Source organism: Balaenoptera ricei, chromosome 9 (genome assembly GCF_028023285.1).
Source record: "Balaenoptera ricei isolate mBalRic1 chromosome 9, mBalRic1.hap2, whole genome shotgun sequence".
NCBI classification, from domain to species: Eukaryota; Metazoa; Chordata; class Mammalia; order Artiodactyla; family Balaenopteridae; genus Balaenoptera; species Balaenoptera ricei.
In genome coordinates, this window is record NC_082647.1 from 21,269,612 (window position 1) to 21,285,520 (window position 15,909).

Below are 15,909 nucleotides of genomic sequence, written 5' to 3' on the forward strand. Positions count from 1 at the left end.
AACTAACACAATATTGTAAATCAACTGTACGTCAATTAAAAAACGTTTTAAACCAACAAAGGTAATTAATACCCCAAACTCGTTACTCCCTAATTACTGGCATTTTACTATCATCTCTGTGCCTGAGGTCCCAGCTCTGAAGGTCCCTTCTTCCAAGCTTCCAACTCCTTCCCCTTTTCCCCCAGCCCTAGGGATGGCAGCTGTTTCCTGCAGTTATTATCTCTGTGCTACCTCAGTGTTCCCATTTTGCTTTTGCAGTTCCCTAACACCTGTTTAAGTAAATCCTTACATTAAATTCTCTCTGTTAATTATGTTTGTTTTCCTGACTGATGTACCAGTCAACACAAATATTCTCCAAATGATGCAAATGGCTCACATGATAGTTAGAAGGTAAAGCATTTTCATTTCCTAAAACTACAAAAGGCCCAGACCTACATGCCTCTTCTGACTATCCCAGGATTTTATTTTGGAAAATTGGCCTTCCCAGAGGATGCTTGGGAAGCAGAGCTTGCTTTGGGCCGGAAGGCAGCACAGGTGGTAGCTGTCTAAGGAGCCTAGATATGTGATGCTAGAGCAATCTCAGAAAATCAAACTTCATTTTAAAATATTAATAATGATTTCCTTCCCAATTATAAAGGTAATCCATGCTTGTGTAATACACTACAAAGAGTATAAATAAATAGACACAATCCCAATATCCAGAGATCTATCACTGTTAATATTTTGATGTACTTTCTTCCATAATTCTTGTGGTATGTAACATAAACAATTCATCTCTGTATATATATACATATATATATGCTTTTAAATATGGAAAGTGACTTGGGTTCATTTACAAATACTGCCACAGTTTTTAAGGCAATTATCACTCTGATGAATAAACATAGGCTTTAGGTAAGGATTCCTCTGAGAGGAAGCTCAGAGAACATGGCTGGGGCTTGTGGCCAAACAAGCTTTCTAGCTCACATCCCTTTCCCACCTCAGTCTTCAGAATGGGGTTCTCAAGGCAGACACCTCACCAGTCAGCTGCTAGTGGGATGATCTGCTGCTCTGAACTCTCTGATCCCCAGAGCAGGGGCACAGCAGACCTTGGAAGGCAGGCCCGGCCCCACCTCCTGTGCACACAGCTGGAGCAGGAGCAGTGCACTTCCTACCTGGGGGGGCAGACATCCTCCCAGCATCCAGGTCTGTCCTTTCTGGGCAGCAGCCACTGCACATTTCAACTCCCCTAAAAGAGGGATGAGGAGCAGTGGGAGTCCGAGCCCATCATCTCAGCAGCTAAGAAAACCATTCCTTCTCTTGCTGAGAAGCAACTGAGGAAAAAAAGTGGAAAGAAAAACTGAATTGTTTTCTTGCCAAAGTTCCCTCTTAGAAACATGAATTCCAAGGACTAGGGAAACCCTCAACGACAGTGTTTGTATCTTGTTCTTTTCAGGTAATGCAGATTTGTGAGCATCTATCTGTCATCAAAATATCTTCAAAAACATGACTTTATACTTTTTGGTCTTATTATAAAACAACAGGGGGACTTCCCTGGTGGTCCAGTGGTTAAGAATCCGCCTTCCAATGTAGGGGATGTGGGTGCGATCCCTTGTCGGGAAACTAAGATCCCACATGCTGCGGGGCAACTAAGCCCATGTGCCACAACTACTGAGCACGCAAGCCACAACTAGAGAGCCTGTGTGCCACAACTACAGAGCCCACGTGCTCTGGAGCCCACGCGCTCTGGAACCCGCACGCCACAACTAGAGAGCCTGCGCGCCACACCTAGAGAGAAGCCCACGCACCGCAACGAAAGATCCCCATGCCGCATCGAAGATCCCGTGTGCTGCAACTAAGACCCGAAGCAGCCAAAAATTTGAAAATAAGCAAATATTTTTAAAAATAAAAAATAAAATGTAGTCATTGTAGTCATTGTAGAAATCTGAGAAATAAGGCAGCTAAAGAAGAAAATGAGAAGCAGAGTAATCCTACCATCTAAAATAACTACTGCTAGCATTTCCCTGTAAATCCTTCTAATCTTTGTTCTATGCATACATATGCATTATTTTTTAACTGAATTACACAGTATATATTGTTCAGTAACATGTTTTTCATTTAATGTGTAAAACCCCTTTACATATTTTCTCACTTCTCTGTTGCTGTGTAACAAACTATATGAAAACCTGGTGGTTTAAAACAATAATTTTATTTTGCTCATGATTTTGTGGATCAGGGCCCAACCACATTCCAGGAAATGGAGAAATGGTCTCCACCCCTCAAAGGGAAACTGCAAGGTCACACTGCAGAAGAACATGTAGGATGGAAGATATTTTTATAGCCATCTTTGGAAAATACAATGTGCTACATATGTTATTAAAGAATCTTCTTCATAACTGTAAGGGCTGAATAATATCTATTTTAAAATGTGCCATTACTGATTTAACAAATTTCAATGTTTGCAAATTTTAGAAACAATATTATAAACACTTCCATGATGAACAAACACTCTGATACATAAAACTTTATCTGCGTCTCTGAAAATGTGTATTAGGATAAAATACTAAAGGCGGAATTATTGGGGTAAAGCTGCTTGATATAAATGGCCAAAATAATTTCCAGGAAAACACTAATTTAGACGCACTTCATTTAAAACTGTTTTACTCTCTGAAAGAAAAATAGTCCCATCAATGCTCTTCTTTAAAAATACTATTGACTATTTTCATCTATTACTTTTCCAGGTTTTTTTTTTTTCAGATGTGAAAGTAATTCCCACTGAAGTTTTCACTGGAGATTAATTAATCCTATAAATGAACCTGGGATGAATGGGCCTCGCTTCAACATGCTGTCTTTTGGTCTGGAAGTCCTCTACTCTGGTTTTCCTCTATACTCAGGGGAAATTGACAACATTCATTGTTGAATTATTCCTAGCATATTATACTTTTGTAATTGTTTTAAGTAGGATCACTTTCCCAATTATGTATTTAAACTGATTATTGATATTAAATTGGGAAAGTGCTTATTTTGTATATTTATTCATACTCAGCCATCTTTCTAATCTTTTATTAGTTCTAGTAGTTTATCAATTGATTCTCTTAGGTTTTCTGGGTAGAATATCATATTAGCTTCAAGTAGTGGCACTTTTGATTTCCTTTCCAGTAGCCCACCTAATTTCTGTTTCCTATCTTTTTGCATTGGTTAGGATATCCAGGACAATATTAATTATTATAGTGAGACCAGACTTTATCTTATTCCTAATTTTAACCAGAATATAGCTGATGTTTTCCTTTAAATATGATATATGCTATTATTTAATCTAAATATTATTTATCATTTAAAAAATCCTCTATTTTTAGTTTACTAAATTTTATTTATTCAGAATTGGTGCAGAATTTTTCTGAAGTGCCTTCTAGACATCTACTGAGATCATGCATATTTTCTCTTTAGACTTACTAATATCATATTTCATAATATTAAGTGATTTTTGTATTCACAGAATAACCCAATAAAATCGTCATGGATTATTTTTCTTATATACTACTAAAATTGATTTATCTGTACTTTTATTTAGAAATTTTGTGTCTATATATGTGTGTGTGTGTATGTATGTATATATAGTGAGAATGTATATATGTATATATAATGAGAATTGTTTGTATTCTACTTTATGTCATATTTCTCAAAGTCTGTTACAGGATTGTACTTGTTTTGTAAAGTGAAATAGGAAGGTTTAATATTTTTCTCTACTCTAGAACAGTTTAACTGGCATAGAAATTACTTGCTCCTTTAAAAATTAAAAGCAAAATCATCTAAAAATGAAGTATGTTTAGATGTCAATTCTTTTACTTCTTAAGTATAAATCAAATCAGATTATCTAATTTTTCTTGAATTGGTCATTAGTTTCAGGTAGATTTTTTAATATATTAGTATAAAGTTGTTTTGTTTAATTATTATTTGAAATTATTATATCTGTTAAAACATTTCCTTTGTAATGTAAAAATACATGTGTATTTTTATCTCTACATTTTCTTTTGCCATGATAATATTAGCAATAAATTGTTTTATGATTTGTTAATTAAAAAATCATTCAGATTTGTCTAAACTATTTTTGTTATAAAATGAACTCATTTTTGAATAAATTTCTAAATACTGATTTCTTTATTTACTGTTATTTTCTAGCTTCTTGAGATTATTAATTCTTTTTTTTTTTCTTGTTTAATTTTTAAAAACACATTTTAAAGCTATGCATTTGCCTTCACTTACAGCTTTGGCTATATCCCACAAATTAAGATAGTGTTTTTATTTTTGAATACTCTTCTCTTTTACCTAGTATTTTTTAATTTTCAAGTGCTTGAAGGATTTATGTGCTCTCTGAGATTAATTCATTATAGTAAAGGAATGTGGACTATACAGTGCCTGCTTTTACCAATTTATTGATGTTTATTTATGATCTAATGCTACGTATTTTTTAAATGTTCTCAGCACACCCCCAGAGACAAGGATAAAGCTAGGAAGGCTCCCTTCCACCAGAGTATAAGTCCCTACCCTTCCACTCCCATTCTCTCTTCAGCGCCCACCTTAGAAAGGAAAGCAGATGCACAGGAATAGATGTGAAAGAGCAAACATCTCAAATATCCTGGGTTAAGTTATTAGGGTAGACTTACATTATTATTATGAAAATAATGCCATGTTGTCTTGTCTCCCATCTATTCCACACTTCTAGATGGCCTCAACTCTCTGAGGAAAGGACAGAGAGAGCAGTGGACTGCCTAGATCAATCTGAAGACTTGAAGAGAGGGCCAGAGGAGTGAGCATATGACTTTTCCTCATCCTGGGTTCCTGCATATCCAGTTTTCTTCCAAGCCACAGCACCTAGAGATATAATAGGGATATACACTTTATATATGTTAAGAACAATAACTTCTACCAAATTCAGAAGAAACAGGTTAGCACTACTCAGAACACAATCTGGACTATATGGATTCTATATAGCATTCTTATACCTGAGCCACAGTCTTCCTCTTCATGACACTTTGTTGCTGTTGTTGTTGTTATGTCTTCACTAGACCATTCTCCAAGGTGGAGCTAAGTACACCACATAGAATCTATTCCTCTTTAGTGTAAAAACCTGTGGCTTTTCTCATCATAATGCCATTTCCTAAAGGCCATGGATATACACAGTATAGTTTGAAGGTGGTGCACAGACTTCTTCCTTGTTAAGACAGCACATGCTCCCTTCAGGATTTGCACCCAGTATCCCTTCTGGCCATCAGACCAATATCTGGAGACAAGGCACAACACAACCCTGCCAGTGAAGTGCTGGTTGAGCTCAGAGAAGAAAGCAAGTGCATCTCACAGTAGTTGCAGGGCCTGATGAAAAGATGGTCTGCTTAATGCTCAGCTGAGGCCCAGCATGGAGACATTACCCTACCAGGAAAGGGTGCTGTGCTTCAGGATACAGTATAGACCTTAAATCAGTGATGGCCATATGGTGCTATAAGGTGCTGTAGGGTGCTATTGCAGGCTCTGGCCCACTCAATAAGTGAAATACATAACAGTTTTTGCCAGAGTTCTTACCACTTTCATAGAGAAGCAGATTTTTGGAGGTTCTTACTCTTCCACTTTGGAAGTCAAAATTTTCTCCACCTTTTCCCCTGCTTTGTTTGACTGAGATCACTTGAGGATACTGATAATGTGTCTCTTCAGAGAGAATTTATATTAGCTTCTGGCAGGACACATGAGCACTACCAATCCCAGATCACTAGAACCCACTCAGAGACTGAGGTGACTCAAAGCTGGGCTTCAGCCCCTTACAGACTATTCCTGGTTCACCTTATTCCAGGGATGTGACCATTCATGGCCTTAACCCAAATCATGGTGCTTTCTCAGAGCGTCCCATCCTTGACAGGCTCCTGGCTCCCTAGGGCTGTTCTATGTTCTGCTTGTCATCTTAGCTCTTCAGCCACATTTTCTGGAATTGTCAGACACTCTTAGGAGAAAACTAGCCAGAAAATCCAGGCTCACCTCGCCAGGTTTCCCTCTTGTCACAGAACTTGGCCCAATAATTCTTCGTTGACTTGTAATTTCCCTGATACTTTCAAACAGATTTTTAAAGATAGACTTTGTCTAGCTTTTCTAGCCATCCTCAGCAGAGGAACGGGTCTGAACTGCCAATCCAGCTGCTACTAGAAACAGCACTGTGTCAGCTATCACATCTGCAGGGAGCATAAGGCAAGAGACATGACAAGAAGGGGTGCACCTCCCAGAGGAGTAAGATACTTTGGGCAAATCTTCTGGATGGTCCATATAACAGTTCTCCTGCTATCTCATTGCCCAGAAGTTAGTCACATGGCCATGCCTGACTTCAAGGGCAGGAAGAAAATGTAGGCCATTAACATGTCATATTGCCACCCCAAATAAAATCTGGGTTTTAGTATTATGGGAAAAAAGAGAAGAATGGATATTGGGTAAGCAATACAGTCTTTGCCACATTCCTCATCTATAAAATGGAAGTAATATTAATACCTAACTTATAAAGTTGATGTGAGGATTAAAGGATATAATGAAGGTAAGGTAAACCTCTTAGCACAGTGCCTAGTATATGGTGAACAGTCAATAAATGTTAGCAATAATACTATTTGTTACAGTACAGGGATTTGAATATAATAGATTATCACATGATAAACATGGAAAAGAACCAATCCTTTGAACTTCATTTCTCTAGTTTCCCATAGTCACCTAAAGCCTCTTATAAATTCAGTCAGATAAACTTAGGGATAAAATTTCCACTACCATTGTAGTTTGTTTCAAATAGTTGAATATTTGTTTGATTTATAATAGCTGATTACAAATCTAGCCCCTAGGAGGTATTAAGACACGTGTAAGTTTTCCTTATAATTATACTCTGGATTATCCTGGACTGTCCACTTTGTTTTTTATATAGTTTCACTTTTTTCAATCTAACAAATGTATTAATAAATGTTTTTTACTTTTCAAACCTTTGTAAGACCCATCATATTAAACAGTAATACAACCCACACTTCAAAACAAAGCCTTTTGTCAGGTAAAGGTCCTGATATTTAGTTGCACATATATATAGTACTCACCATGTATAGCTTCTCATGATATTTGGGGATATTTTGACAGTTCTCGGACCTTCTTTCTACTTCTTATGACAACCACACCCAGACTGTCTTATGTATATATGGTAATGGATAAATTTTAGAGGTCACAGAACTTATCATCCCAACAAAACAACCACAGAAACTATGACATCCACCCTCTTCCAGGAATCAGAAAGAAGTGAGTGAGTAGGTGTGTGTGTCTGTGTGTGAGTGTGTGTGTTGGAACCCCAGCATGGGAGCAGTGTCACTGTTGGTGATTAGGAGAAGGAGACAAATTACCGGAGTGACACAAATTACTAATTACTTTATTATGCAGTGAGAAGAATAAGAAGCTGGAAGTTGCTTCAGCAAATTCTATTTTTAAGCAAATAATTGTTGGGTTTCCAATGCTCCAAATTAAGTAATTCTCCTCAAGACCTTCCTTAAGTCTCCCTCTTTGAACTGCAGTGGCTGGCAAAGAATTGCAGCTGCCTCTGGGATGGGCTTCGAATTTCGTTTCTAATTTTTTTTTTTTCAAACGTGCTATTCTCAAAATGAGATAGCTTCAGGGGTGTTTTTCTTTCCCCCTGTAATTAGGAGTTACTGGGTCATCCACGGCTTTTCCACGCATTCTGCAGGGAGGTGGCATTGAGTAATATAAAGATATGGAAAAGAGAAAAAAAGAACTTGGAACCAATTTTAAAACCAGGTGCTGCCCCTTCCCTGACTGTGTGACCTTGGGGCATATCCTGTAACCTTCACTTGTGCTGAAGGAGTGAGGTAGGATGCTTTTTAAACTGAGAAGCACTGGGCATACTTATGCACTGTTATTAAGACGGCCGAGAATGGCAAGAGCAAGATAGCTGCATAATAAGAATTGTAATAGTTCACATTTTTTAGGAGGTTTTGAGGATTTATCATATGCCTGGTGCTGGTCTAAAGGCTTTATGTGCATTAACTCGCACACCCTCGCTACTACCCTTGGAAGCAGGTACTAGCGTTTCCCCATTTAACCCATCAGCTGCAGAGAGAGTGAGGAAACTGCCCAAGACTGCAGAGCTAGGGAGTGGCAGAGCCCGGGTTCAAGCCCAGACATCCTAGATCTACAGTCTACGCTCAGCTGTTACACGCCATCGCCTGCCCAGAGCCGGAAGTGACAACGGCCCACAGGCCTGCACACGTGGGCTAAGTTCTCAGGCCCTCTGCTTTCCAACCATAGGCCGAGGCATCCTCTTAGGGCATCACAAAGATGTTCTTCAAGCAGTGACAGTTACAAAAGTGGCCAATTTTAGCCAGAGGTAACCGAGATGGAGAGAGAGGGTAGGAGAAATGATGTGATTAAGTTGCTGGGGTGTGAGGCAGTAACAGTTAGACACTGCGCTGGTAAATAACCATACAGGAGCCCAGGGCTGCTCACTGCCCCCCGAAACTCCCATCGATACCCTCAAGAGGGATTCAGGATAATGTACCTCTAATTCTTAGATCTGTTTATCTGGTCACCAGCAGACTCTGAGAGTTCAGAGGAACAGGGTAGGTAAGATTTGATAAGGCCAAGCGGGGAGGGGAAGTTCTGAGTGGAGGCACAGACACTGCGGCCAGGCAGGGTTCCCCTGAGGGCAAGTGTGCCAGTCCGTGGGCAGCTCTGTGGTCTGGAGAAGGCCTTTGTGGAACGAAACGAGATCAGGGGATGGCAGCAGGCAGAGCAGACGGATTGAGAGAGCCTGTGTCCCCTCCAGCGTCCTGTCTCCATCAGATCTCAGAATCAGGAGCTACACGATTTCCTTAACAAGAGTCAGTAGATAGCGCCTAGGCCGGGTCACGTGTGCAAGGGGGCTGTGGAGAGCCCTGTGGGAGGCACAGAGGAGAGAGCGAGGCCATGCGCACAGGTCTGGGTTAGGGTCTGTAGCTGGCCTTGGGTGCCTCACTGAACTTCAACTTCCCCTCTACAAACTAAAGATAATTATCCCCGGACTGGCTTTCTGCACGCAGTGCTCATGAGTAGCGGCCGAGACAGCATACTCTGTAAACAGCATCGGGGAGCCCAGTGAAGACACTGACCAGGAGGGACGTGGTGGTCCCCAGTGCCTGGACCCTGGGGGCCAGCATTTCTGCCCAGCCAGACCTTAACCCAGCTGGCAAATTCAAGCTTGAAAGACAGAATAGAAGAACAACCAAGTGAGCAAAGTTGGAACATGTGGAAGGTCACCTTGCTTGCATCCCAAAGTCAAGGGAGCAAAAGCCACGCAGTATAGTCCTTGCAACCTCCAGAAATGGGATCTCACTCAAGGTCGGCGTTAAACAGAAGAGGTGTTCCTGGGCCCCAGGCAGCTCAGAACCTTGGCCAGATTGGCAAATATTTCAGCAGGAGGTTAGCAAAATTGATGCCAACTTAAACGAGCCTCCTTCGTGGCTCTGCAAGGGTCCGTGTTTGCTCTGCAATATTTTCTGTTGCTGTGTATAGAAAAGAGTGTCCCAGCGCATCGGCAGTGCAGGCTTCAGTTAGCGAGCCCCCGAGACAGAGGTGGGCCATGCACAGAGAGGGGTGCTCTAAGGCAGTGGGAACACAGGTGAAGCTGGTAAACACTGGGAGAGCTGGGGAAACATGTCCAGGCTGGCAGGGCATCACGAGGTTGCGCTTCTGCAATAACGTGAGTCCCCGCAGCATAGCAGCAATGCTGGTCAGAACACGAGCTGAGGGGTTCCGATCCCAGACTGCCAAGGTTTGCGTGAACGTGGGGAAGGCAGCTTCACCTCTCTGAGCCCCATTACCTCATGAATGTCGTTAACATAATAAACTTAATCCTGACCTTAACCCGCTTAAAACATTCCTCTGGATAACGTGCAGATATCTGGATCATGTGATGATGGAGTGAGATGATGTTATGTGCTACAGCCTATACAGAGGATATGCTCAGTCATTCCTGGTACCCATGCCTGCCCCTGCCCTGACCACCGAGTTCTATCAGAGAGGATTTCTGACCAGTGACCGATGCTCTGACTTGAACAAAGTGGAGATACTCTGGAGGGAGAGGGGTGTGCTTCACACTGGCTTCCCTGGAGAGCCTCGACCCCAGGGGAGAGCTGCTGGCTGGCTGGCTGGCTGGCTGGCTGGGTGGGTGTGCAGGGACTAAGCCCAGCAAGTCCTGAGCCTCTTTCTCTGTGCTGTCAACCCTATTCCTTAGTCTGAGTCACGAGGCCTGAAGGAGAAATGGAGAAGGACGAGGAGGGTAAGGAGACTCAGACTCTGGGGACCACCAGAGGTTGGCGTCAAGCCTCTGGGGGCTGAGATCTCAAGGGGCTTCTTAGCCAAGTCTCTGTCCTGAGGGCCCCCAGTGTGCAGACAGCCCCGGCCTGGGGTAGTGGAGGGACCCACTGTGGAGTAGACACCCAGGCCAGGGACGGGAGACCAAGAGAAGGAATTCCACCTTGTCTGCATTTCAAGGACACCCCACTTCCCGCAATGTCGCATAGCACCTTCACCTCCCATGGACAGTGTGTACCGTTGATAAGTAGCCCCTCGAGAAAACTGGCAGATCGATGGGAGTGGGGACATGAGAGGGTGAAGGTGTGGACAGATGACTAGTGCTATGTACATAACGAAACAATTTCTTTAAATGATAGAGCGTAGATGAAAGAGGTCATCAGGTGTATTTACGCAGTGTCTGTCCTCATCACAGACGTCCTTGGGGACAGGGGTCTGCAGCCCTAGCACCACCATCAGAACTGGAACATAGTAGGAATCAACAGAAAAATTCTTGAAAGAATGAGCGAACAAATGACAGATGCTCCGATAGTCCACCTATGGGTTGTGTCCAAGCTACGAAGCACCTGAACGAGGTTAGAGGTGGAGCAAATGTGGAAAAGGGTCAAAGGAAAGCCAGCCCCTCCAGCCTCTCTCTTTCCCTCCTCCCCGGTCTCAGACTTTCCTGCTCACCACTTCCCTCCACACTCACACGCCTAAAACACCACTTCATTCTGTCCCTCCCTGCTTTGCTTGACAACCTTCCGTGGCTCCCTATTTCCTTCCATGGCTCTTAAGCCTTCGCATTCCCCTCTTCCCGTTCACTCATTCTGACCAGCCCTTCCCACTGGCCACCATCCCTCCTGCACCTCCCCCATCGCTTCCTAACCTAACCCAAACAGTCTCTGAGATGCTACTTGTCTAATGGCTCCAGCTGCGAAGAATCTGCCTCGTCTATGAAACCTCCAGGTGTCCATGGTCCTGGCAGCACAATTCACCCCTGACAGATTGTCGGTCCCTATTCTCTGGGTTAGTCCTCCCTTACCACGGAGACTGGATTCCCAGAGGAGGGAGGAGTGTTCCCACATCTTCTATATCCCACCCCCAGAAGCCAGTTTGCCATTGACTGATAAATCATGTCTGAAATTATAAAATACTTAACAAGCACCTACTGGGCACCGGGCACTGGGGACTCGCAGATGTGGAAACGCCGGCTCCCTGGGGAGAAAGGAGGGACACCAACAGCCAGTTCTAACACGATGGTCAGTGCTCCGGTGGGGTGGGCACTGAGGGGAAACACCCAGCTCACCCCACAGAGCTTGAAGAGAATGTTCTTCCCAGGGAGGTGACAGCTGAGGGGACTCAGCAGGAGTTAGCAAGGCAGGACGTCCACAGGCAGGGGCAGGGGCAGGGATGCAAATAGAGCAGTGGCCGACTGATGCGGTGGTCAGATGCCTCCCCTGTCCCACCTCAGAGTTTTCACTTTACCCTGAAGCTTATGGGATATTAACAAGGGCAATGCACTCACTGGCAGATGCTTGATTTACTCACAACTTTCAAAGGAACACACCATCTCTTAGGGTTACCAGGAATAGTAACAGGTTTGTGGAAGAATATCCAGAGAAGGGTCTCTGCGCATTCTGTCCTCAAAGAAAGGATTTTTCTCCCTCTCTAACTGATATTACTTTTTAATCTCAAAGAGCAAGCTTTACAGAAGGCAATCAGTTTTTATACCAAGACTGGCCCCCCACCAAAACTGGGAAGTGGCCACAGACTCTCACAGGCCCTCTGGACCCCCTCACACCACTCACGTCCAGCTCAGCCCCCCATCTCTCCCTCCCTCCCTGACCCAGATCAAAACCACTATTTCTCCATCCCACAGGTCCGTCCCACAGGTCTAGTGTTGACAACTCTCATCTCCTCTGCTGGATTTGGGCACGTTGCTGACATTACTGGGTCTCTATGACCTCATTTGTGAAATGATTATAACCAATCCAACCCTCATCTGAGTCCTGGCCCTAACCCCAGCCCTAACTGTGCTCTGGACAGGATGATGAGCCATTATCAGAACTATGTGACGCAAGCCATACAAACCCATGCCACACCCAGGACATGGAAGTGTCGATCATATTGGTCCTCTGCCCTTCCCTACTCAGAGGGCAGACCTGAAGCTCAGGGACCCAGCCTTGTTTAGCTCAGATTGGTGCTCAGTGTTTGTGGAACAACATGTCCTGAGAGAGAGTTCTCAGCTAAGCAGCTGTTCAAGTAAACTGAGGTCGGTCTGCTTATGGACTGCAGTGCCTAAGACCCACTTAAAAATGTATGTTCAGATACAGATGGCCAACAGGCACGTGGAAAGATGCTCAACATTGCTAATTATTAGAGAAATGCAAATCAAAACTACAATGGGGTAGCACCTCACACCAGTCAGAATGGGCATCATGAAAAGTCTACAAATATCAAAAAAAAAAAAGTCTACAAATAACAAATGCTGGAGAGGAGAAAAGGGACCCCTCCTACACTGCTGGTGGGAATGTAAACTGATACAGCCACTATGGAAAACTGTACGGAGGTTCCTCAAAAAACTAAAAATAGAGTTGCCATATGATCCAGCAATCCCACTCCTGGGCATATATCCAGAGAAAACTCTAATTCAAAAAGATACATGCCTCCCAATGTTCACAGCAGCACTATTTACAATATGATAGCCAAGACATGGAAGCAACCTAACAGATGAATGGATAAAGAAGACATGGCACCTATATATATATATATATATATATATATATATAAACACACACACACACACACATACATATATACATATATATATAATGGAATATTACTCAGCTATAAAAAAGAATAAAATAATGCTATTTGCAGCAACATGGATAGACCTAGAGATTATCATACAAAAGTGAAGTAAGTCAGACAAAGAAAGACAAATACCTGATATCACTTATATGTGGAATCTAAAATATGACACAAATGAACTTATTTATGAAACAGAAACAGACTCACAGATGTAGAAAATAAACTTATAGTTACCAAAGAGGAAAGGGTGGGAGAAGGGATAAATTAGGAGCTTGGGATTAACAGATACACACTACTATATATAAAATAGATAAACAACAAGGACAAGGATAGCACAGGGAACTATATTCAATATCTTGTAATAACCTATAATGGAAAAAAATCTGAAAAAGAATATATAAATATATGTATACATATATATCACTTTGCTGTACACCAGACACTAACACAACTTTGTAAACCAACTATACTTCAATTTAAAAAATATGGGAACATAGAAAAAGCAAAAAAAAAAAAAAAAGTATGTCCAGAAAGGAGAGACAATTAACTGCACACCTGCAGAGATGTCAAGGACTTTATGTAAATTTTTTGGTCTAATCCTCCTAAGAATCATGGAAATGGTTATTACCCCCATTTAACAGATGAGGAAACTGATGTTTATAGAGGTCAAGTGTGCCTCATTCAAGTCACTACATCTAGCCGGGCTCATTTCGGAGAGTATGTGGTGTGCATGTGTGTATACTAGTGGCCTTTTAGTGACCCTCAGGTCACACAGGACGTCACCGTCAATTCTGTCATTTCATGGGTTGGCTGTAAGACTTTGGACAAATTATGTCCCCTCTCTGTGGACCTCAGGGTCTTTGTTTGCTTGTTTTTAAACCTGTAAAATGGTGGAAGTGGAGGTAGATGGGGGGGAGCTTGGGGCAAGGAGGGGTAATATCAGATAAACGACCTCTCTATCAGCACCAACTTTATAGGATTCTCTACAAGATTTCCCCTAATTTTTATACACATCACATTTCTCATTTCCAGAACCAGTTTCTCAAAAGCCATCCTCCAGATCAAGCCCCAAGCTGTATTTCCTGGCTTTGCAGTCCGTGCCTTCATTTATAACCCACCAGTGTTGCCCAAGTTTGTCGAGTAGTTAGCTGGTCAGGGCTCACTGCCTTATGACCGACCCCAAGGACAGTCATAAACGTCAGGAAAGGAAACAAAAAAAGAGAGCACCAGAGCACACTAGAGCTGGGAGGCACTGCAGGGACCATCTACAATCCCCTCATATTACAGGTGAGGAGTCGGGATCATGGAGGAGCTGAGATACGTCGGCTGCACCAGCAAAGATGCTGCCCTCACACTTGCTTCTAGGCATTTACAGACTAACCATGGATCACAATTACATGGAAATTCGGTGGATCAACAGGCAGTGGGAATTGAATGTAGTGGGCTACAGGCATGGGGGCCGTCAAGAAAGAGATGCTCCGAGTGATGGAAGAATGCTTCCTTAAATAAAAGTGTTGTGAAGCAGGCGCTGAAGTGTGAAAGAACATGGAGAAGTTTACTTGAAGGCTTTAAAGCAGAAATATATCTCAGAAGCTGTGGTGTGCCATTGTTTGGGACTAGCTGTCTCTGCCAATGTCTGAGCTCCTCTTCTTCCTTTGAAACAGACTTCCTGATTTTTTGCCGGGCACATGAACATCCGGAATGAAAACTACATTTCCCAGCCTCCTTTGCAGGCAGGTATGGCCAAATGACTAAGTTTTGCCCAATGAGATCTAAGACAGAAGTGTTGCGTGAAACTTCCAGGACTGAGCATAGCCTTTTCTCCTCCTATCTCTGCTGACTAGCGCAGATATGATGATTGGTCCTGAGCAGATGTCCTGGACCATGAGGTGGCATGCTAACCATGTCAGAGCAGGTAGTTTTGGACTGCCTACCCCCAACTTCCTTACATTAGAACTTTTATGTTGTTTAAGTCACTTATAATTGGCCTTTTTCCCCCCAGCTGAATCTAATTCTAGCTAATACAGAGATAGAAGAGAAATAAATTCAGACACCCCTGATAAGATCCAGAGACCTAGGGCTTCCCTGGTGGCACAGTTGTTAAGAATCCACCTGCCAACGCAGGGGACAACGGGTTTGATCCCTGGTCCGGAAAGATCCCACATGCCACAGAGCAACTAAGCCCATGCACCACAACTACTGAGCCTGTACTCTAGAGCTCACAAGCCACAACTACTGAGCCCGCATGCCACAACTACTGAAGCCCACGTGCCTAGAGCCCGTGCTCTGCAACAAGAGAAGCCACCACAATGAGAAGCCCACGCACCGCAACGAAGAGTAGCCCCCGCTCGCCGCAACCAGAGAAAACCCGCGCGCAGCAACAAAGACCCAATGCAGCCAAAAATAAATAAAAAAATAAATTAATTAAAAAAAGATCCAGAGACCTAGACAGTGGAGCTGGCCTTGCAGAGAGTTAAAGTGAATTGAGAAGAATTCTGACACTGACATTCCAGAGGACCTAGTGAATGTTCTAGATAGACCAGTGGTTTTCAAACCTGACTGCATATCAGAATCACCTGGAGAGCTTCTTAAACCACAGACTGCTGGGCCACACCTCAGAGTTTCTGATTCGGTTAGTTTGGGAAGCGGGGCCTGAAAATTTGCATGTCTAATGAGTTACCAGGATGCTGATGCAGCCGGTTCAGGGGCCCACACTTTGAGAACCACTGTTCTAGACTTTTCAAAGATGCTCACCCAAACTCAGTTTTCTTG

The 15,909-nt window shown here is 42.9% G+C and overlaps 1 long non-coding RNA gene across 1 annotated transcript in view; it reads right to left on the bottom strand.

The window, feature by feature from the left end:
• Positions 1-4,649: 4,649 nt before the first annotated feature.
• Positions 4,650-15,909, bottom strand: part of LOC132371795 (uncharacterized) — a 220,263-nt gene continuing 209,003 nt past the window's right edge. Inside the window, exon 3 of the long non-coding RNA XR_009504972.1 lies at positions 4,650-4,851. This is a non-coding gene — a long non-coding RNA (uncharacterized LOC132371795). The remainder of the gene's footprint in view (positions 4,852-15,909) is intronic.